This window comes from Microtus pennsylvanicus, chromosome 11, assembly GCF_037038515.1.
Source record: "Microtus pennsylvanicus isolate mMicPen1 chromosome 11, mMicPen1.hap1, whole genome shotgun sequence".
Classification (NCBI taxonomy): Eukaryota; Metazoa; Chordata; class Mammalia; order Rodentia; family Cricetidae; genus Microtus; species Microtus pennsylvanicus.
This window is the reverse complement of record NC_134589.1, coordinates 31,872,289-31,897,109: the sequence shown is the minus strand read 5'-3', so window position 1 is coordinate 31,897,109 and position 24,821 is coordinate 31,872,289. Positions and strand designations below refer to the sequence as shown.

At 43.6% G+C, this 24,821-nt stretch overlaps 1 protein-coding gene across 1 annotated transcript in view; it reads right to left on the bottom strand.

The window, feature by feature from the left end:
- Ankfn1 (ankyrin repeat and fibronectin type III domain containing 1) overlaps positions 1-23,435 on the bottom strand; it is a 371,750-nt gene extending 348,315 nt beyond the window's left edge. The window contains exon 1 of the mRNA XM_075991135.1: positions 23,127-23,435. The gene's annotated coding sequence lies outside the window, so the exon portion shown is untranslated. The remainder of the gene's footprint in view (positions 1-23,126) is intronic.
- Between the last annotated feature and the right edge of the window lie 1,386 nt (positions 23,436-24,821).

Sequence of the window (24,821 nt, the reverse complement as noted above, 5' to 3'; positions counted from 1 at the left end):
CATTTTATCTGGCTAACCACCCTCAGTGTGCCCAGTTGCATCTGAATGGGGGCTAAGTAGGGTCAGACCTGGTTAGTACTTGGGAGACAACCATCAAAGGCAGGCAAATTCTGCTGAAACGAAGACGATGATTTCCCTTGTGATATATCAGCCAGGGAAAGGAAGAAAAGTGGAGGGAGTCCTTCATGCCTTGACGGTGGCTAGGGAGCCCTTCATGCCTTGACGGTGGCTAGGGAGCATGGGAAGGGGAGACCAGAGACAATACATAAGCAGTATTGGTGCTAGGAGGACAGAGAGGAACATACTGGAGAGAATGCCTCCAACTGGAAATTAAACAAGCCTATCCATGGCTGCACAGATATACATTCATCCATACACATAAGATAAAAATAAGTAAATCCTTTTTTAAAAAACAAACAAACTGGGCTACATTTACCAATCGCTACTTCTCATACTTCTAACTGGCTGAAACTGATGATTGTGGACTTCCACAGTGTTAAAGGAATGTCTAGTCACAGGAGAAGCCAGGCCATCATCATCTCTGTGCGGGTGTAGATGAAGTTAGCAAAATCATTTGAGCTTGTACCTAATGAGCTGAGATAACCCAGCAAACTGGTTACACAAACACAAGCACAGAGGGAGGGGCACACATATCTAGAAAACAGCATGTGATCCTAGGACACTGGTCAAAAAACTGCAAATGGTTATATCCTTGCTGGCAGTCAGTCAATCAGCTGTAAGTATCGGAATAGCCAGAAATATATGCACATTAATGAGTGTGGCTGTGTCCTGTCTATATCTGTACAGACAGGAGGCAGGTTTCACCTTGTTTGTAGCTGTGGTTTGCCACGAGACAACGAGTCTGTAAAAATGTTTATTCTGGAAAGTTATTCTCTCTCTCTCTCTCTCTCTCTCTCTCTCTCTCTCTCTCTCTCTCTCTCTGTGTGTGTGTGTGTGCATGTGTATGTACTACAAAAAAATTGAAATGAACAAATGAATCAAGAGATCTTTTTGAGGGTCTTCTTGGGGCTGAGCATAAAGACAGGTGTCACCATCTAGATGGAGCAGGTGGATCACCTGTGGTCTCCTGAGGATTGAAGAGATGAATGAAAAATTTCAGTAGTATACAGGACTTAAGGCAAGGGCTGCAGCCAAAGCTGGGCAGCCAGCTACCACTCGGATTCCAGAACAAAAGTCTCTCTGGAAGGCAAGAAAGCCAGGGTTGGCAAGGTGTCATGGCTTGGTGTTGGTTGATTCTTTTTTTGCTAACTGTGAAGAGCCTCTGTGGGTATGTCAGTGTCCCCTTCTTGGGCCACCTTGATCGATCTATCTATCTATCTATCTATCTATCTATCTATCTATCTATCTATCTATCTATCATCTATCTATCTATCTATTGACAAGGTTAGTTGGCCAGAAGTCTCAACCATTCTCTTACAACCTTTTTCTGAGTACTGCTGTAACAGGCCCTTAGAGCCACAGCTAACTTTGATACAGGGTTTGGGGGTCTGAACTCAGGTCATTTGATTTGTAGAGCAAACTGCCTAACCCACTGAGCCAGATCCCTACTACCCAAGGTGGTATCTTAGAGTGTCTATTCATTTCTCACTCAGTGTCTGTGTTCTAGCACAGAAAGTAGAGGGGGCAGGTGACAAGAGGACACTTGTTCTAATACCTGTTCCTATTCTATGTTACTTTGTACAGTGAACATGTTTACTCCATGTGGTCACCAAAGGACCAATCAGAGGCTTAGAATATAGTGGTGCTGCGCTCTATAACCATCAAAGAATAAAACTGGGACCTGAGCTGAAGATGTGTATCCTGAAAAGGAAAAAAAAAACATCCTTCTCAGTTATTTTTTTAACCTAAAAAAATCACAAAGCCTTTCTAGTGTGCCCATGCTTCTTCAACCCTGCTATAAAAACAAAACACCCCCTCCCCTTTTCTCCTCGAACTTTTGGATGGAAATGAGATTCTCCCCTTTTTGAGTCTCTACAGGATTTGCTGTCAGAACTTGAAGAAAGTCCGTTCCATTTTCTCGCAAATCCCTGCCACAAAGGACGTGGGGTGCCATGCCTTGCCAGAATTCTGAATTTATTGTGTGAAAGCACACAGAAGAGCAGTGCATTGAGGTCACTGACAGGAAAAGATCTGGTGGTGGAAGAGGGGTGATTGATTGGTGTCGGGTTTGGAAAAGGAGCCTGGCAATTTTCAGATTACTGGTGTACCTGAAACACTGATGTTAGATTTGTAGCTGCATTTGTTAACTCGTCCATTAGTTCATCAAAATGGATCGAGTTCATTCTCTGCCAAGTAGCATGCTCTTAGAAGGAGTGTTGGCTTAATAATCACTTTGTGAAACAAAGCAGTTGAGTGGTCGGTGAGCAAATCTGCCATTGTTATCAAGGCCCCATTCAGCTGAGATTGTACAGCAGAGACGAGTTTGCCTAGAACCTGCCACAGAGAGCTCTGTGAGGTTAGAAAAATTTGAGAGCTTCTGTGTCACTCCAGCCTGTAGGAAAAACTCCTAAAGGATTTTCCTTCCCTTGTGATTACAGGGTTTCTCTTGTATCCCTTGGAACTGTCATATTTCTTCCACAAAAGCACCGAGAGGACTACTCAGGGCAAGGTCAGCACCTTGAACCCAAGGAATGTTTGGATGAGTGATGGGATTCGGAGCTGACAGCCAGAAAGCTGAGGTGTCACAGGCAAGTAGGGATTGCAAGAGACAAGTCAGCACTTGCAGGGAATGAGCTGATGTCCTACTGAATGACAGAAACTCCAGTGCCCCAACAAGGGTGTGTCATAAAGACCACTAACGCTAAAGGTGGAGGCTGAAGCTTGCTCGCTGGGAGACTTCCTTTCTGTCTATCTTCTTTTCAGCATTCCCAGAGGCTTGCTATATGTCAGACATTGTCCCTGGCACTTACATGTTGTCACTGGTTAAGTTCAAACATGCCTTGTCTTTAGGTAACATCGGGGTCCATACTCCTTTCTATGTTACCCCATAATCAGATCTTTTTCTTATGAGAGGGTGGGAAAAATAGAGGAACAATATGAAATCTCTAAGTCTATTTAACTTAAACCACATACTGTGTTTTTTTTGCATGTGTGTGCATGTATGGTGTGGCCTGGTATGGTATAGTATAGGTGTACATGTCATATTGCACATGCTGGGAAGCCGGAACTCACTATCAGGTCTTCTATCATTCTGTAACTTACACTCCTAACCCTATCTGAACCTTATTTTTTGAGACAAGGTCTCCCAATTGAACCTACTCAGCACTGAGGCTGTAGGCTCAGGCTGCCACAGCTGCCTTCCTACATGAGTGCTGGGAACCTCAACTCGGGTCCTTACACTTGCACAGTAGTAGCTTCATGAGTTCTTGAAATTGTTCTTTAGATGGTGACAGCAGGGACACTGTTAGCACAGTGGTGACTGCGACAGCTGGAGATGCTCATATTCGGACTCTGAGCAGAATCTGAGAGTAGATTGCAGTGACATTTCATCTGTATTTTAATAAATAAAGCTTGCCTGAAGTTCAGAGTGTAAAGCAGCCGCAATGGTCAGCCTTACAGACAAGGCAGTGGTAGCACACACCTTTAGTACCAGTAGCCACACTAGCTTGCCGTAGAAACTGGATAGTCATAGTGCACACCTTTAATCCCAGTAGTAGGGAGGAATATATAAGACAAGAGAGACAGCTCTCACACACCATCTCATTCTGAGATTCCTGGAGGCAGGATTGTCATTTTGGACTAGCCAGTGGCTAGTTGTTTTGCTTTTCTGACCTTCAGGTTGAACCCCAATTTCTGTCTCTGGGCTTTTATTAATCGTGCTACAGTAGATCTGTATGAGACTTGAAGGACAGGCAGTTATGGAACTGGAACCTTTAGAATGCTGGAACATCAGAGCAGTGATATGCTAAAGGGAGTCCAACAGGATGTGTTAAAATTTAGGGTCTCTAGAGAGATTACATCTTAGTTTGAGAGAGTCTCCTTTGGAGGTTTAAATGTGGGTAGACATGAATACTGCCTTCCTATTCTTGCATAGTTTTCTTACAACAACATAAATGACATATCTGGGCTTTGAAACATCCCCAAAGGCATATGTATTATACATAAGAATACAAAATAACTACAGAAAAATACAAGGGATAATGTGTTAAATATTTTTCCCTTATCTGAGAGGCCATACAACCTTTAGGAGGTGGAGTTTGACTGGTGGCAGTAAGTCCTTAGAGAGGGCCACTGAAGGTTGTAGTCTAGGCTCTGGTTCCAGCATGACCTCTGCTTTCTGGTCCTCCATGATGTAAGTAGCATCTGCCTCTCATTCCCACTATCACAATCTGAACCAACTTATTAAACTTATTATACCTTACCTGCTATGGTAAACTGAAATCCCCTAGGCTATGAAGCTAGATACAACTTGGCTCCCTCAAGTTGGTCATTACAATTCCAAAAGTAACTAATTCAATACACTTTGCAGAACGGACATCAGCTGACAAAAAGAAGGGGCTTTGAATGAAATGTCCTCAGGCTGGCACCATAAAAGAGAGAGCAAGCAAGAAGAGATGACAACTTGGAGAGTCACTGCTCCAAGGAAGAGCCCATCAAGGACTCAAATAAAGCCTATTGTCTACCCTTATGGGAACTCATGCTCTGTCTTCAGAATCTACAAGGTCTCAAGAAAAGTAAAAAAAAAAATTTCATTTTAAAAGACATGTGGGACAACCAGACAGGAAGTAGAGGTGGGTCAATGAGAACCGGAGAATTCTGGGAAGGAGGAAGCCCATTCCTCTGCAGTCCTTGCCCAGTCACAGAAGAAGCAAGATGTGACTGCCTCACTGAAAAAGGTACTGAACCATGTGGCTAGCATAGACAAGAATAACGGGCTAATATACATTATAAGAGTTAATAAGAAGCCTGAGCTAATGGGCCAATCAGTTTATAACTAATGTAGAACTCTGTGTGATTTCTTGGGGACTTAAAGACTGCAGGAACCAGGCAGGACAGAAACCTCAGACAACAGTCTGTCCCAGAGAATCTGGAGTCTCACTGCTGATCCAGAATAATTTGGTTCTTTTGGACAAGTCTCTTAGTTCCAATGGTCACTGAGGCCAGCTTGCTGTGGATGCAGGAATCATAGACACAGGGCCGAAGATCTTGGCTCCAGTCAAGCTTTGACAATACCTAGATCTGTGATCTTGACTTCTTTCCCTTTCGTCTTAGCTTCGCTCCGAGAAAGGTGCTTATTTGTCATCTACTTAACAAGTACCTGTTGACCTTCTAAGCTGTGTTAGGGTGTGTGAGGTAAGACTGATGTTTCATGGTTGAGGGTGGCTGAGACCTATGATCTCAGCACTTGGGAGGCAGATAGAGGAAGATCATGGATTTAAGGTCACCTTGAGCTACATAGCAAGACTCTGTCCCCCGAAAATATTTCATGGACCTATCTCAGTCATCTTTGGTATGGAGAGTTGAACCATGACCTCTAAGATGTGTGTCCACACCCTAATCCCTTGAGCCTGTGACTCTGACAGTGACTGAAAAATACATCTTTGGAAATTAATATAAATTAAATATCAGATAAGATTATTCTGGAACATTCCAATGAGTTCCAGGTCCTAGGATTGTGTCCTCATGAGACACAGAGAGACCATGGGAAGATGAAGGCAGAAATGCACAATCCAAAGAAGACCGATGATACCAGAAGCCAGAAGAGGCAAGGAAGGATTCTCCTCCAGAGCCTTTTTGTAGGGACAGACACCTTGATTTCAGACTTCCGGCTTCCAAAACTGTGAGAAAATACATTTCTGTTGTTTTCAGCCCCCAATTTTTTCTGGAAGCTTTAAAAATTTAATTCATTTGGGTTCAGGCCAACCATCTGGCAGCATATTTCTCGTTTTGTGGGACAGCCACTGGTGGGTGCTCTCAAGACTGTTACAGGGTAGTGATGACGTTAACATTTGGCTGCGCTCAAAGGTCCTGGCAGAGGGTACAATCCAAGATGGCGCCCTCTGCTCAGGTTTACATGGTCTCTGCACATGACAATGCTGTACAGGGGACAGCTGTCCTACAAGGAGGAAAGGTTTGCAAAAAAAAACCTCTAGGGAAAATCTGGACCAGTCACATCCCTCTCTTTGGAGAGTTTGAATCTGATAAGCTGGTATCCTGAAACTGGCTCTAACCCAGCATATGTGAGGGAAAGGTTGTAGCATCGTGAGGTTATTCATAGCTGCATAGCTTACAGTCAGTCCACGTTATGTGAGGGGGATGAGAGAGAGAGGATGGGACAGGAAGAAGGAAGAAGAAGAAGACCAATACAGGAAGAGGAACAGAGAGGGGGAAGGAGGAAGAAAAGGGCAGGGGAGGAGAAGAGGAAGGGAGGGAAGAGAGGGGAGGGCAGGAGACCCAAGGGACAAAGGAACAGTGACTTTCCTAAAAAGGTTCCTTGATACCAACTTATCCAGTGCTGGGGATCGAACCCAGGGCTTCATGCATCTTAGGGAAGCATCAAACCAACTGCTTTATATCTCCATTCCCCATGATTCTCACAAGGAAAACCAATCTTCTGGCTCACAATGCACAGATAGAGGTCATGATGCATGACTTCTGGGCAGCAGCCGGAAGAATGAGCAGGCCCTCTTCTTGACTCTCTTTGCTCCTAGGCCCACAAAGAAATTTAAGAGAATATTCCATTTCCTCAGTCACTCTAAACTCTCTCTCATCTGCCTGGTATGATTGTACCTACATAGGCATTTGATTTCCAAAATGTTTGCTATGTGCCCTCTGTGGAGCGCATAGGACAGAATTGATGCTGGGATAACTGTGCCTTCCCCAAGGAACTGGCTTCCCCCATTTCCATACATGCAGGAGGGTCTTGTTTTGATCTGTATATGAACCACGAACCTCCAGGCTCAAGTGTATGAATGCCTGGTCCCCAGTATATGGTGTTGCTTTGGGAAGTTATGGAACTTTTACAAGGCAAGTCCTGGCTGGTCAAACTAGGTGTCTAGGGACAAGGCTTTGAAGATTATGCCCGCTTCTGGTTCCTGCCTGCTCTCTGCTTCCTGACTGGTACAATACGAACAAACCATAAGTTCCCACCATTATGGACGGAGCCTTTTCTGTTATGATAGACTGAAATCTCCTGCAAACAAGAGTCCCAACTAATCCTTTCTCCTTCTAGTTGCTTCTGTCTGCTGTCTTGTCTCGGTAATGACAACAGTAATTAATATAGCCCTCAAGGAGTGTGACACTCCTTGCAGCTTCCAGAGGAGACTTCCTATATTACTGGACTGGAGAATCACAGACAGAATTCAAGGTAGCTATATGGCCCAGAAATAATGGCAAAGTAAGGGAACCCTGAGTTGTACATGGTAACTTTGCTGGGGTGACCTCTAATTGGGCCCTCAACCTCATATGTGTAAAGAAAACAGTCTTGCCCATGGAAAGGAAAAAAAAATCAAAACAAAAAAGAACTGAACTGAGGGAAAAGCTGCCCCATGTCACAGGCTGAAAAAACACATGTAATTCGAGTCTAAGCAATTTTATTGCCTGTTGAAAAACAGCATTTTTAAGAGGAATATAACACAAGCTAGAATCGCCACAAATCAACAGGATGGCTGGAACCCAATCCCAAATTTCTCTCTAAAATAGCAATAACAACTGTTTCCTGCAGGTGGTTGTAAAAGTTAAACGAGATGATTTATTTCATATGGTGTTCAAAAGTACCTGGCCCTTCCCTAATGGATGAGTCATAGCCTGTATCTCCTTGGTTCAGAAAAGCCCAGGAGCTGCCAAATGTAGTAGCCACTGCACGGGAAAGGAAAGTAAGCCCGCTCTTACCAAAGAACTTCAGGTTCCAGAACACCCTAAGCATTGGCTCCATTGTTGCAAAGGGGATCAGCACTTAAGTTATTTGTCAAGGACGCCAATGAACAAAGGGATTTCTAAAGCGTCACACAAAATAAGCCAAATGTGGAAACAAGATTTAGGAGCCCCGGCTTTAGCTAAATCACAGACAGGTAGGCACAAGTTGCACCTGCAGGGCAACAGTAAAGACAAGAGACTGCTTTAAAGGAAGCTGGACAGGGCCCAGGGCTTCAGAGTTTTTGGAAGACAGGTTTGGATCAGACTCACAGATTGCAGCTAACTTCTCCCAGTGCTGGTCAAGGCCAAGGTGCTTGTTTACAAAAGGCTCAAAGTGGCTGTTCCCTGCCTTGCAGTCCCAGGTTCTTGGTTCTTTATCCCATTTCTCCTTTCAGTTGGAAATTTCTGCAGAGATGATCCAAAGTTTACTCTACTCTCCACTGCCACAATTATCAACCCAAGCCTTTACCAACATAGTGGGCATGCCCACCTTGTTCTAGGCAAGGAGACCTTACTTTCCTAATCCAGGACTGAGGCCAATTGACTCAAGGAAGTTTGCCTATATCAGACAGCAAAGGCCTTGGTCCCGGTGAATGAATATCCTTGCTCAGTTATTCCCCTGCATCAGGGTTAGATACGAATTTGACGTTCAGGTCAGAAGACAGAGATGCCCCATGAATGCAGCAAAGACTGTCTTGTTTGGTTTGCCTTGTAATATTTCAACTTTAAAACTGCCCCTGCCTGGAGTCCAGGCCCTCCCATGGTATTAATGAAATTCTCACTTGCATAAAGGAAGATTGGTAATATGCAAAAGAAAAGTTATCTGGTGATGCTTAGCCAAAACAATTTTACCCTCTTCTTGTCTTCTTGCTGTCTCCCACTAAACTACCCTTGTTCTATAGTTACTGTAGTTATAATAAATATTTTGTTGCACTGTCCCATATGCTGTCCCAATAATATTACAAATACTACTTCTAATTTAGTCTAACGATGTTGTAAACTATAAACCTTCGCTTTCACCCCCATTCTGCAGATGGAGAAGTGCCTGTCTAGAGAAATCAAGAGCTGATAATCAGCAGAGTCAAGACCCAAATGTGACCACATGCATTCGGGGTTGGTGGTCTTAATCATTGTCCTCTGCTGTCCCCACGTGGTGCCTCCATCATAGGTATTCAGTAAATGAGACCAATTCTAAATAATAATGGCAATTATATCTTTACCACACATTGAAGGCAATTAAATAATACATTGTCAGTTTATCCACTCAACTAGCAGATTATGCAAATGGACCACATGCTTGCATAATGGAGATGTGCTGACAAAATGGGAAAAGTAAAAATGAAGCCGTTTCTTTCTGCGCTCTTCTGTGGCGTCTCTCCCCATTGTAGCAGCACCTGGTGCTAGACAGATACTGAGCAAACTCCTAACAATGTGTAGCTCACACTGGTCATAGGCTATAACGACAAATATTAGCATCGATGTTACAGGTGATAGAGTAGATCAATGTTAGATGATAGGTTAGATCAGTGTTACAGGTAACTGTTATGGATGACAACTCCATATTAAAAATCAAGTGCTGTTGGGACATCTGGGTACAGGCTCTCCAGACTGAATGACCTGACAAAATCTACAGTAGGTGGAGGTAGTAGCTATGAGAGGGAGGTTTTAACTGTAACATAGTAAAATTACATATAATAAAACAGGTATCGTATAGTTATAGTTTTCCTTAGTTATGATAAAAGATAAAGTAGATATAAATATTGTTACTGTAATTCTTGCTTGATACCTGTTTTGTTATATGTAATTTTACTATGTTAAAGCTAAAGCCTTCCTTTTTGTTTAAACAGAAAAGGGGAGGTGATGTGGGATTCCCCTCTGTATGCTGTGAATATCATTGGTTAATAAAGGAACTGCTTTGGGCCTATAGCAGAGCTATAGGGAAACAGAGCTGGTGGGGAAGACTAAACTGAATGCTGGGATAAAGGAGGCAGAGTCAGAGAGAAGCCATGTAGCCCAATGGGAGACAGACACTGGAACTTTACCAGATAAGCCACAGCCACGTGGTGATACACAGATTACTGGAGATGGGTTAGATAAATTAAGATGTAAGCGTTATCCAATAAGAAGCTAAAGCTAATGGGCCAAGCAGTGATTTAAATAATATGGTTTCTGTGTGATTATTTTGGGGCTGAGCAGCCGGGAACCAACAAGCGGTTGGCCTCCCTCCAACAAGTCAGCTCTATAATGCCCTGTGATGACACCAGTGGTTTATTCTGTCTTTGAGGACTGGCATTTGCTGGGAAATCAGTCAAGACAGTTCAGCTTGTCAGTCTTGCTCTTGAGTTTGCTTAATTCAAAAATGCAGCAGGGGGATTAAGAGCCCCCAGTTGGCCTGGCCTGCTGTTGGTGCTGGCTACTGCCAGCCTTTAGGATCTGGGTTAATTCTGTTAGGGAAAGCTTGTGGAAATAGGACCAAAATAATCACTAATGCACAGTGTACCAGGCCACAGTGTTCCAGCCCCTTTCCAGTTTTCTTTCATGTTGAATTCACTGCCTTTACTAAGTGGCCCTTCTCAAAGCCAGTCTTGCGACTAATGGGCCTTTGATCAGGTTTTGCTTCCTGACAGCTGTATGTATAAATGAATGTTTATCCCAATTAAGTAATGAACATCGATTCTTCCTGCCCCTCTGACTGCAAAGTGTTCCCTCATCTCTAAGAACCCCTGTTGTTCTTATGTCAGGGATAATATCTCCTCATTTGAAAGAAGGCTGATCGGAGGATGCACCATTTAAAATGCTTTGGAGAGAAAGAACACAACTTAAAAGAAGTAGAATCTGCTCCCATGCTATCCCAGCATAAAGGGGATGAGAGATTTTATTTTTTTTTTTAATGCATGCAACTGATAGCATACAAGATACTTTGCCTTTGTGATTTCATTTTATCTGCACCCTGGTCTCGCTGATCATTATCTCCATTTTACAGAGGAGCAAAATGAAGCAGGGGTTTAAATGATCTGCTTGTGGTAATGTGGCCTGCCACCGGTTGAGTCACAATTAAACAGCTCAGCTGCAGATTCTCAGCACCTTGAACGATCATTATTTCTTTCTCACACACCACAGGTTTTACAGGGTTTGACTTGCGGTTCTGCATCTAGCTAAATTTCCAGCCTTGAACTGGTGCCTCATACTCTTCCTCTTTATGGTGGTGAAGATGAAACCCACCCTCTAAGCATTCACTGTCCCGCAGAGATATACCTCCAGCTGTTCCAAATCCCTCGCCAGTTGGGGCACTTCCTCTACAAAGTTGAGCTCTCCCAGCACTCTATCTACCTACCCGACAAGGCTGTTGGAACGCAGATCAGCACATGACAAGGTGCTGTAAACAATGTGGTGGATTCTCGGCATGTTTGTACACAGCCTGTGTGCCTGCTCTATTCTAATGCTGCATTCTTTCCCTTACTCGAGGTTGCTTTGCCAATAACAGATTTGTTTTCGCTATTAAGGATGATTTTTGTCTTGAAGTTGGAACAGAAATGGCAATTGAATATGCTTTCATGGGAATTTCAGAGATTTCATTTTTTTTTCCTCTTGGTGAAAAAAAGAAATGAGATCCAATGGAACAGCAGTTAAAGCCATGGTTTAAGAACAAATGCGTCTAAGGCATGGGTGACATCATGCAATGGTTGGAATTTCTCTTGTTTTCTCAGGCTAGTGGAGTGGGGCAGCCCTGTGGAATCCAAACCAGCTGTCAGTGCCTGTCCAAGAAGCTGCGGCTCCCATGCATCTCTCTGGTGACTTCCTCTTTCCAATCCGAACCCATTGTACTCAGGTCCCTGTAGAATCCAGAGAACAATGAGAGGAGCTAGCACTGCATTAATCATGCGGGGTTTGTAGGGTGGCAGAGTGGACTTGTACCATGTGGCAATTTCCTGGAAGAGAGGCTCATCAATCCTACAACTGAACTGTCTGTGTTCCAGCAGATCCCCTGTATGTCCTTTCCAATGCCAGGTGAACTGATGACCAATAAGAGATAAGAGAACTCTGCTGCCTGGCTAAACAGCTTCCCCTCTTAACTGACACGAAGATCCCTGTTTATTCAGAGAACAAGCTGGCCAGGGATTTGAGGGGTGCTAAATCACTGCTAATAATCCACCACGGAAGTCCAACATCTAATCTTCTCACTGGAATATCTATACTCAGAACATCTCCCTGGTTCAAGAATCTATGACCAAGGAAAGAGTTTGACAGTTCTTCTAAAAGTTAAACCTAGAATTTTCAAATGGCCCAAGAACTCCACTTGAGCAATTCGATTTCTGATTGCACACCCAACTGAAATGAAAGCAAGTTCGTAAACAATCCCTCCACAGATATGCTCAAATACATGATATCCAGACGTAAAAACAATCCATATGCACATCCCCGGATGGCTGGATTTATAAACTGTGGTATACCTACACAATGATCCAGCCATGAAAGGACACCTATGGAATGTACACCTTCTTCAGAGTGGGTGGACTGAGCAAGCACTATGCGAAGAAGAAGCCAGACACAAGTCACTGTGTGAATCTGCCTGCATGGAATATCTACAACAGTTAAATTCAGTATGAAAAAAGAGCAAGTTACTAGTGACTGGGGACCCAAGAAATGGGGGATCATTTGGTTTCACTTCCGTTGCTGTGACAAAAGACGATAAAACGCATCTTAGGGAAGAGAGGGTTGCCTTTAGTTGACAATTCCAGCTTATAGTCCATCCTACCGGGGAAGTCAAGGAAGTGGGAGCTAAAAGCGGTCAATCACATCACACCCACAGTCAAGAGCAGCAGGAAACAAATGCATGCGCACTGCATTTGCTGCTCAGGCCAACTGCTCCACTCTCATCCAGTTCAGGATCCCAACCCAAGGAATGGTATCATCACCCACAGCAGCCTGGGGCTTCCTGAGTCATGAACATAATCAAGACAATTTCCCACAGGCATGCCCACAGGGATCAAGACCATACTCCACTGAGACTCTTCTCAGGTGATTGTGAACTGTGTCAAGTTGAACATGAAGACTTAACTATCCTGGGGGTCTTATTTTAGGGCACAGATGTTTTATAGCCAAACATAAATGGTGAATGTACAATGTCATGAATGTACTAAGTACCATGGGATCATTAACATGGAATGCTTGTTATGTTTATATCTGGAACATTTCTCAAAGTCTCATGTGCAGCCAGTGTTCAAAAATCAATGGATCTGAGAGCTCTAAGCTCACTTATGAATCTATCTATTGATAGATTCACAGCTGAATGGACTGTGGGGAAGAGAAATAAGCTTAGGAGGTAGAACTTACTTGAAGAAAATAGATCGTTGGGGAGAGTGCTATTAATCTTAGGTTTCTCCCTCCCCCTCTCCCCTCTCTCTCCCTCCCCCTCCCCATCTCCCTCTCCATCTCCCTCTCCCTCTCTCTCTCTCTAAGTGATCAGTCTCCTTTGCCACATACTCTTATTACCATGAAATTTTCCTTTTCACCATTACGACACATTGGGGAACTGATCAGGATTTATTTTCTGGGATGAATTCACTGCTCATATTCCTCACCTCCCCTGTGGTCCCCCTTGTTATTCATTTTCAGATATGCTACCTTATAGTGATAAAACTACCTTACCTATGCCTGATATATGTCAGACACTGTGCTCTGGGATTCAGACTCACTGTCCCTGGCCCTGACAATATTGAGTTGATCATCAATGTCATTATGTAAAGTTAGGTCCAGAGCATCACAAGCATTGTAAAGTAGGAAAAGACATGGATGAAATGGTACCACACTTTTTAAAGGTGGTGACAGTGGTACCTTTGGGATAGTTGATGGAAAAGCATCCTCTGCGTTCCCAGTGCCAGAACTACTGTTGATTACATAAATGCATTAATGTTATGAAAATTCCTTGACTATACCATGTACCATGAAAATCTTTTTATACATATACTGTATCAACAAAAGTTTAAAAGACATTTAGCCAATGAAACATCTCAGTAAAACTCCCAAGTGCTGGTTAAAATTGCTTTTTTAAAATGAAATAAAAAGGAGAGAAAGCACAGACAAGAAAGATTAGAGATAAAAAGAGATGTAACTCTGGTTACAGAACATTAAATTTTAAATTATATCACAGAATATTATACACAAATTGGCCTTGAACATCTCTGTAACAAAGTAGATACTTTTTAAAGAAAATACCAGAAATGAAGATTGCAAGGAAGAAGCAGAGAGTCACCATCACGGCTGAAGTCAGGTTTCTGTACGAGAGTTCACAAGTCATTCCTCTCTTGGTAGCAATGAGATGCCTTAGCCGCACACATGGGTCGACAGCATGCGGGCTACTTGTTTGGCAGAACGCAGAAAGTCCTGCCATGGGAAAGGGTGGAAAGCTACTACGGTCAGAGTTCAAATCCATTCCATATGAGACTGCTGAACACTGGCCCAAGTCCTCGCTGTTGTTCTTCCCTGAGCCAGAGGACAGCAAACTAAAGAGTAGGACTGTTTAAACCTATCCAACGGGGGTCAAGTGTCATTGGGACATAGGCTGGCTCTGTGTGCTCGTTAAGTATGCTTTTATTTAAAATGGGTGGTGAGGGCTAGATATGTAGTTCGTTGATAGAGTGTGACCTGAACATGCCCAACACCCTGGGTTTCATCTCAGTATTGCACAAAATGAGGCCTGGTGGAACATACCTGTAATCCCAGCACTTGAGGGGAAAAGGTAGGGTGATGTAGGAGTGTTATATATCAATCTGTTGATTTCATTGGTTAAGCAATAAAGAAACTGCTTGGCCCTCATAGATTAAAACATAGGTGGGAGGAGTAAACAGAACAGAATGCTGGGAGGAAGAGGAAGTGAGCTCAGACTCGACAGCTCTGTTCTCTGGAGAGAGACGCCATGCTCCCCTCTCCTGGGCGGACGTGGGGATAGCTCTGCTCTCTGAGGCACACGCGATAAAGCTCCGACCCAGGATGGACATAGGCTAGAATCTCCCTGGTAAGCCACCTCGTGGGCTACACAGATAATTAGAAATGGGCTAGTCCAGGTGCGAGAATTAGCCTAGAAGAGGCTAGATAGAAATGGGCCAAGCAGTGTTTAAAAGAATACAGTTTGTGTGTTGTTGTTTTGGAGCATAAGCTAGCCAGGCAGCCAGGGTGCTGGGGACACAGCCCTGCCGCTCCTACTACTACAGTAGGGGAATTACGAGTTCAGTGCTATCCTCAACTATATAGCAAGTATAATGCCAGCCTTATATCAGAGATGGGGGGGGGAGGGAGAAAGAGAGAAAGAGAGAGAATAGAAGCAGAAATAGCAGTAAAATAATAATAATAATAGCAGTTCCTAGCTGGTAGCTCTCTGCAAGCCCTAATTTCTTAAGACAAGGAAAGAGAAACTTAGCCATGGAATAGGAAGAGGTGGCCGAGAGAAATAGATGTTGTATATAAAATCTAAAGGGTCAGTGAGAAGCAAAGTTTAGGGAGATGAGGAGCCAACACTTTCTTACTAAGTTCAGCAGAGCAATCATCACAAGGAAAGTAAGTCAAAAGGGGGAGGAGCGATGGGCAAGTTTTCCGAGAGTCGTGCTAGCATTCAACAAAGGGTTTATTTTGGAAGTAAAGCTGAAGGGAAGTTTGTTTCATTCAGATTAGAGCTTATTTGTCGGCCAAGGGGAAAACTCAAGCTAAACGAACCAAAGGGAAAATGGAAATGATTGACGGAGCCAGATCTCAGATTCAGAAGGTAGGAATAAAAATTTGCTTTTGTATAGGAGGCAAATTAACATGGTTACTGTAAGCTTCATTGTGAATTTAATAAAGGTTCCAAAAAGGAATGTGTGTTTCCTTTTTTCCTTTAATTAATTGATTAATTAATCTAATTTTTTTCAGTGTTGAGGATCAAATTTAGGAGCCTGTGAATGCAAGGAAAGCAACACTCTACCTCTGAACTTGAGCCCCAGCCCTGGTCTGTCATTTTTATCCCTGAGGATCTGTGACTATGAACTTGTTTGGAAACAGGGCTGTGCAGGGAGAAGTTTGCATTTCAGTATAAATTCACCCACATCTAAGTCCAATGACTGGTGTACCCCTAAGGAACAGCAGGGGGACATTTGAAGAAGACAGACACAAGGGATGAAGGGAGAAAGTTCCAATGAAGATGGGAGTGATTGACACAATATAGCCCTAAGCTAAGCAATGTCTAGAGCAAGCCTTGCTGGAAGAAGCAAGCAAGAATTTTTCTTCTAGAGTCTCCTTACCTAGGGACTTGAGTAGTCCTGCTGACACCTCCATTGGGGAATTCTGACTTCCAGAACAGTGGAAGAATAAGTTTATGCATTTTCTTTTTTCTTACACAATTACATACACATATTATATACTTTGGTAATCATTACCCTATTATGCTCTCTTAGTCCCCCAACTCCTTACTGCCTCTGAACCCCTTCTTCTTTTGAACAAGTCTTCCTTATATGTTCCTTGTGGTCCATTGCTTTTAATCAGTGTTGGTTTCATGAGCCTGGTGGTGGTGAGGAGTTATACCAACCTTCCAGGCAAGATGTGCTTATGGTGCAATAGTGGCATTGTTATCAACTTTTCTGGGAGTAAACAACTTTTTTATTATATTTGAGGCCCTCTAAGTGGAATAAATTATACCTGATATTTTACAAACCAGATTAACTATCCATGGATAGGGAGGTCATAATCCCTAGAGAGAAACCTACTACTAATCTTTTGTTAAATGGATATGTCATCAATGTTGCCTCTAAATCTTTATTTGTGCTCATAGACTTCATGCTATTTTCAGGCTCAGTCAAGGAGGCATTTTTCCCAATCAGGAGCAGGGAATGCATAGTAAGTAGTAAGTAAGTGAGTCAGAGCGATAAGAACAACTGACTTTCTTGAGTGCTGAGCCCTACACAGGAAGAACATCTTTATCACTTCCTCCAAGGCTCCGAGAAGAGGAGGTGAAAAGAAGGTAAGAGCTGAAAGACGGTGAGCAGTGTTGCAAAGCACCCCTTTTTGGAGATGATATGTCTGACGTCTCTCTTATGGGTCTGACTTTGTTCAGTGGGTCATGGGATCTGGGGATGCTTTCTAGAAGAAAGTCTCTGTACAGTGTCCTAGAGAATGAGGAAGTTTTCAGCAGGCATGTGCAGGTGGGATGGAGTCCCAAAGTTGATGTAAGATCAACGTCAAGACTGGAAGTCAAGGGAGCACAAGGCTCACTGGAAGACCAACGAGGCACCTTGATCTCTATAAGAGAAGTTTGCAGGGAATGATAGGGAAAAAATGAGGAATCCGCAAGGCCTTGGAGCTACTCTCAGCCTTTGAGGTTTCAATCTGTCTGTAAGTATTGAGACATTTTGGATACTGACATATGCCTTAAATGCCTAGATCCTCAAGTCCTTCCAGGAAAAATTGATTTCAGAAATGAAAAGCTAGCGTAGACCTCTAATCTAAATTTTTGCTTTCTTGGTTTTACATTCTTCCTTGCTTGGTGGGTTAACAAAATTCAATCACAACCCGCAAGCTGAGTACAGCTGTTGACTTTTTAAAAAAAAAATGAAAATAGCTTCAAAAGTCTCTTCTTCTTGGTTTCAATTTATTGGGTCCTCTCTTTATATATTATGAAAAAAGGGAATATTCCTCTTGAGAAATGTCACAGTTTCACTTAATTACCAAAAATGTTGCTAAGTATGACAGTCTTTCATGGGCCTAATGAAAGGGAGAGCTTGATCAGAGCTAATATCATTGGCTCAGGTTTTAGGGAAGGGAACAAGAGAACCAAATTAGCATGGGGGGTTGTCAAAGCCTTGCATCTGAGGATGGAAGAATGAGGAGGAGAGGGCATGGAAGGAAAGAGAAAAGTTTAGAGCAATGGTTCTCACCCTTCCTAATGCTTCAAACCCCCTCAACCATAGAGTTGTGTCATTGCTACTCCATCACTGCACTTTTGTTACTGTTATGAATTGTCTTGTAATTATCTGATACTCAGGGCATCTGTGGGGTTGTGACCCACAGGTTGAGAACCACTGGTTCAGAATAACAGTGTTTAGTAGAGATACAATGTTAACTTCAAATGTGAGGCACTTATGGAAGTTTAAAGATTGTAGGAGCCATACTTAAAAAAGCAAAAAGAGGTGGAAGTAGGTCATGAGTTCACGGGTGGAGGAAGGAGTAATCAAATGTTATACATACATATGATGAAACTATATCCCACCTTGGAAACTAAGAACATTCAGATATAAACTACAGCACGGACAAACCATGACCCACAATTATTATTATTATTCTGGGCATTATGCTAATACAAAGAGCAAGTGATAGAAACCCTCATGTGAATTACCCAGAAGAGTTAAACATTTAAAAACAAAAAGTGAGTAACAGGTGCCCAGGGTAGGGGGAGGAAGGAGAGCTTCAATGTATACAGAACTGTGGTTTTCCAAGACGAAGGGTCCAGAAGACTGCTTTTGCTACAATGCAAGTATACTTAACATCACTGAACAATACAACTAAGACAATTTAGATGATTTATCTCATGTGATGTGTACTTTGTCATGGTTTTTCTTGAACATAAAATAAGCCAGTAATACTTATCTTAATGGCATATTTTATTTAGCTCTTTATATCTAAAGCATTATTTTAATATGCAACCAGAAATATACTTTTTTTCCTATTAGACTGTTGAAGTATCTACTGCGTATTTGCACACTTAACTGGGTGCCTCAGTCTGGACTAGTTGTGTTCCAAGTGCTCCATAGTAACATATAGCCATACTGGGAAGGGCAAGTCTAGCACAATGGACAGGGACAGATGCTTAGAGTTTTCTTTCCTTTTCAGTTTATGCATAACTGGCTCAACGGTGGCATTTTTTTTCAGCACCTTTCTTGAGGAACTTGTCTTAGATGCAATAGTAAGAATAGTTTCAGGGTGATCTAGAAGCTACCCCAGAATTCTTCAGGGATCAGAAGAATCCAATGCACTGAGCTGCATGGTCCTTTGCTATTACCTTTTCTGGCCGCACTTGCAACCCTCATCTCCCGGTGCATCAGCGAAGTGCACAGAGGCCATAGACATCACCAGCACACTTACCCTCTCTGATCCAGAACAGGCTGAATGGCATCACAGAGTTTCCTTACTTTGCTAATAAAGACTAGAAGAGCGGCTCTCTCATAAGGCCAGGCAAGGATTAAGTCAGAATGAGGTATATAGGCTTCCTGTAAAAGTTTGGCAGATAATATCACTGGTAACAGCTATCACTATCATCATTGTTATCATCATCATCATCATCATCATCATCATCATCATCATCATCCCCATTGCTGGTACTTTTTGGAGATATAGCAATGCCTCAATATTCTTTTAAATTTCCATCATTCTTTCAGCCTACGCATCTATGGAGACAGAACAGAGACTCTGTAGCAAGCTTAAATTGTCGTTCTACCACTTCCTAGCGTCCTTCATCTAAGGCTCTTCTGTGTTTTTCCCTTGTCACCTTGACTCCAAACACGAGGCCCCCTCTACACTCCAGTATATCCTGCTTGCCTCTTAATCCTTAAATCTATAAGAGAGGACTTGGAATAATGCAGACCACATGGGGTGGCTGTGAGAGTGAATCAAAATAACATAGATAGGCCACCTAAAACCTGGCTCTGTGCACAGCAGACCCAGAGCACATTGGCACTGTCACCTCTTTGAGAAAGGCTGGTGGGGCAACAGTAGGTAGAACCGAAACTAGAATTGCTCTACTAGGTATACTACGGTAGGAAAAGTAGACCTCAGCCCAGGAAGATCCCAGTGATTGATGGGTGCTACCGCGTGGCAAGTGTTCAGCAAGTTCTTGCTTCAATAATGAGGCTATAGTTTGAGAGCCTCTTGTCCTCTCCCTAGAGGACATATGCTCAGTTCTCCCAGACACACTGTAGGCTGCTATATCTCCTAGCCTAGCCTATTAGCCTGTGGAAGCAACAGATACTCTCACACTCAGATCTGCCCATCACCTCCAGTGGCTCCCACTTTGGTAAAGCAGCACTAAATCCTCGTAGACTGAAAAAGTCAATAAGTCTTGAAAAAAAAAAAGAAAGAAAATATCTCATTGATCTGCTTGTCTACAGAAGGAGAATCTTGTTCCCCGGTGTCTGATATTTCTACCTCCATAGGTCAGGGTGGCTAAATGCATGCTGAGCAGCAAGCATGGTCCCGCTGGCTAGCCTTGGCCCTTGTGCAAATAATCATTGAATCAACAAAGAGGTTCGCACTGAAGCAATTGATGGGGAGTTACACAGGTCCGGAAAGCACAGACTAATCTCTTACCTTATCAGATACAAGGGAAGAAATATTAAAAAAAAAATAATTGATAGCATTGTCCTTATTGAAGCAGAAACTGAAATATTCTACAGCTCTTACTTGGTAGGACCGAGTGACCACTGTCCCTTCCCTTTGCGTGGCCCCATCATTGAAACACACAGTTTTTGATGAAGTCTATGCAGAAGTAGAAAGTACAGAACATGCTCCTTTTACCTCTAATAAGCTTGACCGACCCTCGCCTTCTCAAGAACTCTAGTCGTATTTGTCAGGCAGCAGCCTCAAATTAAAAAAGTGAGTTGACCTTTCTGTTGCCTCTGTTAAGGCTGGAAGAGAGGCAGAGTCTGGAGATTACGCTCAGCTAGCTGCCGTCCTGAGACGCCGGCTCATCTACCTTGCTCTCTTCACCCACCACAGAGCTGGCAAGTGAAAGCAGTTGAGCCTGGCTTTCTCATAGGAGGGGAACCTGAGAAGCAACAGGCTTGTCCTCTGGAAGATGGCCCTGTCTGTTCTAGGAGGTAAGCATCAGCTTTAAGAGCACGGCCAGTATCTTTTCATGGATTCCCACTTAGGAAAAGTATATAGACTATCAACAGAAGGCTTGAGGAAAAATACATAGACTATGTACATGAAGCCCTAGGCAAAGTGATGTTCTCTAGATGATGGATTGGACAGCAGAAACATGAGTCAGAGGACAGTTTGTCCATAATCATGGAAAGCCAAAAGAATTCATGTGTTTACCTCATTCATTCTGATGCTGAGACTTCACTTTCCCCGTTTTTTTTTTTCTTTAAAGGGAAGTAAAATGTGTCAATCACAGTACTATTCATAATAGCATCCCACTTACAGACAAGCTGGGAACAATTTCAACATCCAACAGTTGCTAAACAGCCTATATAGCACATTCACTTAGGGGATTAATCCACTGACTCCAGCTGTAATTAACCATTCCTAAGAGAGCGGTCCTGGGAGATGAGAACGCAGCACAGAATAACTCTGGGGAAAGGCAACAGGGAGGATGGCTAGACCACAACTGTCCTCGAGTCAGGAATGGACCTGGGCAAAGCTGGGCGAGAATGCAGAAGAATCAGAGACGCCGAGAGGTCAAAATATAGAGAAAATCGTCTGGAGACACACTGTAATGTTTCTATAATGCATCATTGTCACCAATGGCAAAAATAAGCACCAACAAAGCACAGACATCAGACTATTGATCTTGCCCCATTCCTTCAGCATTTTCTGGGTTTCTGACGTTAGATCTCAGCTTGTCTGTGCAGGCACTAAGTTATGATGCCATGGATGATGGCTCCAGATATTCTGACAGCCACAAATACTGGGACTTTCCACTCGGATGGCTATCTGAGCTCTCCTGCCAGGTATTGCCAGCTCTGAGCAGCCTTACCTGCTGTGCCATAGTATGAGAATGTTCTATAGGTCTGCCTTGAGGGAAAAGCTTCCCTTGTAGAAAACAGACGTCTCTTTTCTACACCCTCTGCCCTGGTTCATATTTCACTGCATACCCCATAGCAACTTAGGAGGAGGCGCTCTGACCCTCCTGGGTACTGGCACACAGTCGCGAGCCCAAGCTGCTGGCTGGAATCTCTCCTCCCAGCCAAGGGCCAGTGTGAAGTGCTTGGGATTCTTGTCCCTCGTTATGCACAGCTGCTGGAAGCCAATTCCTAGGACACGCAAAGGGCCCCTCCCTTTCCCCCACTCTTTCCTCCTCTTCTCCTCCTGGGGATGATGTGCTAGTTTTCTTTTCCTGCATATTCCCCAGCTCAGCAACATAAAACCCTCTGAAGAAAGAATGAAAGAGTGGAGCGTACACGTGCCGGTGTGTGTTTGTGTGTGTGTGCATGTGTTTGTGTGCGCGTGTGTGAATTGTGTATGTTGTGCACGTGCGTGCGTTGCAGTGTGTGTTTGTGTGCATGTGTGTACTTGCGTGACTTGTGTATGTGGTGCATGTGTGTGCACGGTGGGGTTGCGTGTGCATGCGTGTATGCATATGTGTGGTTGTATGTTGTGCATGTTGTGCATGAATGTGCATGGTGGTACGTGTGCTCATGTGTGCATGTTAAATATTCCAAACACGAGCAAGTGTATGACGGGAAGCTCGCACCTGTAACCACCATTACCCGCAGGTGTATACCAGTTCATCATGTTGAGAAAACCTGCTGCCGGCTACGTAATGGCTTGAGAGCCAAACATCCTCTCCTGTACCCTTTAAACTTCAACATGCATCTAATGTTCACAGGCTAGAAAACCCCAGGGCTTAGTTTGAAAGCAGAAAGCAATCAAAAACTTTCTCAAGTTTAAAGTCACACCGATGCTGAGACCCGTGTGTTTGCCCTCGCTGGAAGACCTATGCTCTCCCAGCATGGACTGCGCTCAGGGAACTCATTCAAAGAGGACGAGTGCCAGGTTAAACTGCATTAGTGCAGCTTGCTTCAGAGGACTTCAGTTAATGACTGGCCCTCCTCACCCCTTCCCAGTGGGAGGCATGTAATCCCCTCTCCAAGAGAAGCAACTGTGTGGCCAAGCCATAGAGATTCACACATGTGTCACAGAAACTTGGGAACGAGCCCCCTTTGGGGAGTCTTTCTGCTCTGCAAGCTCTTTAGGGGTAAGGTGCCTATCATCTTTGCATCCCGCCACAGACAACAAGAAAACAAAGAGAAACCCCTCTCCACCTGCTGCTGTTTACATGTTTTATGATCTGCAGATGCAGAAAATGCAAGTGCGTGTGAGCACACTCCCGTTTCCTCCTCTGGAAGAGGGGCTCAGATCCCAAACGCACTTGGTGACTGTAGAAAGCATCACTTCCACTCCTGGCCCCAGGAAAAGCAGAGACCCGAATGTACACACAAACACCTCCCAGGCAAGCCCCCTCCCAGCATCCTGTTCCCAGCTACAGAAAATCAAGCGCTACTCACATGCGGCAGCCTCAGCCTCCTTTTACCTCTCCCCGGTCTGTGCACCAGCGGCTGCTGTTTCTCCTGTTGCAAGCGAAACGAGCGTTCACCAGCAGAGATGCTTTTCCTCTGGGCTGCTTTGTCTGAGATTCCCCAGATGAACACCGGCTCGTTTATGTCATTATCTGAGTTTGATTGCTCCCCTAACACAGGCAGGGCTTTGGGGCTGTCATCTTCCAGTGGCTGGGATTCTGGTAAGAGAAACAACAGATCTGAACCTGACAACCGATCGCATCAAAGCACTCGAGGGGGATGGCAACCCAACACTATGAAGTAACACATCAGCTTACAACGATACTGAACAAAGCGGCAGATCATCTGTCTCCTGTTGGCCCTAGGAGCCTAACCAAGTCAGCGTGACATTATTTATGAACTTATAGCTTCCAGGATGGCTCTAAGTAAAGTCGCATAAGCACCACAAAATGCTAGCATTGCAGCCTTCTACACGCCTCAGGTGTTCTCGCCATGGTTGAAATCAATAATGAGGCAATAGCGTTTTGTAGTTAGAAGTTAAAGTTAAAGCTAGGCCAGGATTCACAAGTTGAAGCAGACTTGGAACATCAGATATGTCCCAGTTATTAACCTTGTGTGCATTTGGACAGGGTCTTTCTCTTCTCTGAGACTTTGTTTCACTTGCACGTTGGTGGCAATGGTACTTAGCCCCTAGGAGAGCTGCAAAAAGAGGCACTGGGAACAACCTTCATTCATATTATCCATTTATTGGGATTCTCCTAAAATGTGTAAAGTGTCTCCAGACTGACAGTGTGTTTGCTCACTCTGAGAACTTTCCTCTTTTAATAAAATCATAATAAAACCTTATTATCACACTTTGAGATCATTCCAAAGTTATTATTAATTGCTTCCCCCGGGGAAACAAATTTGGATGCTCTTCCTATATAGGGCAACCTTTATTTACAAGTCTCAAGCAGATAAGAATTCTGGGACATCTGTTCCTCAGGTTTGGAGATCAGAGCCCTGAGATGATCTTAACTGCCCAGCATAAAGAAAAGGCTGATTTCTGATGCCTTTCTCAGATAGGCTCTCTTGATGGGCTGTGGTTTCTTGTGACTGACATTGACAAGAGAATTTTGGCAGAGCAATTTACATTCATTTCCAAACATAAAAGAGTGTTCAAAAGAGAAAAAAAAAACATAGCGTTTATGTCAGAGGTGAGCTCTGAGGGAGTTGAGAATATTGACATTCATGGCTGGTCATCACGGACTCCTCTCCATCCTCCCAATGTTCTGGAAGCACTAGAATAAGCTCAGCTCTAGGATTGATGCTAGTAGCTCTTTTGGGGGCTCTCCACCATATTGATGTAGTTTCTGCGAAGTAACTGAGCAAAACCAAGCAGTTCTATCCTATACCGAGGAGCACGCTGAATGGAAAGTGTGAGTCAGTATCCAGACGACTCTCTCAGGAAGTCAAAGTGAGAAACAGCAGCAAAAAGGGTGGGCCAGAGACAGTACCTACAGGATCTACTCTTAAAGGCTGACAAAAGGTAACACTCTTTATAAAGATATTTGTAGATGATGGGGAGGAAAGATTGAAAGGAAAGAGAAGTAATCAACCAATACTTTCACTCCCTCAAAGAAATTATTCTCAAGAAGATCCCCCAACAAGAAAAAGACCATTCTAGAAGTGTTTGCCAAATGC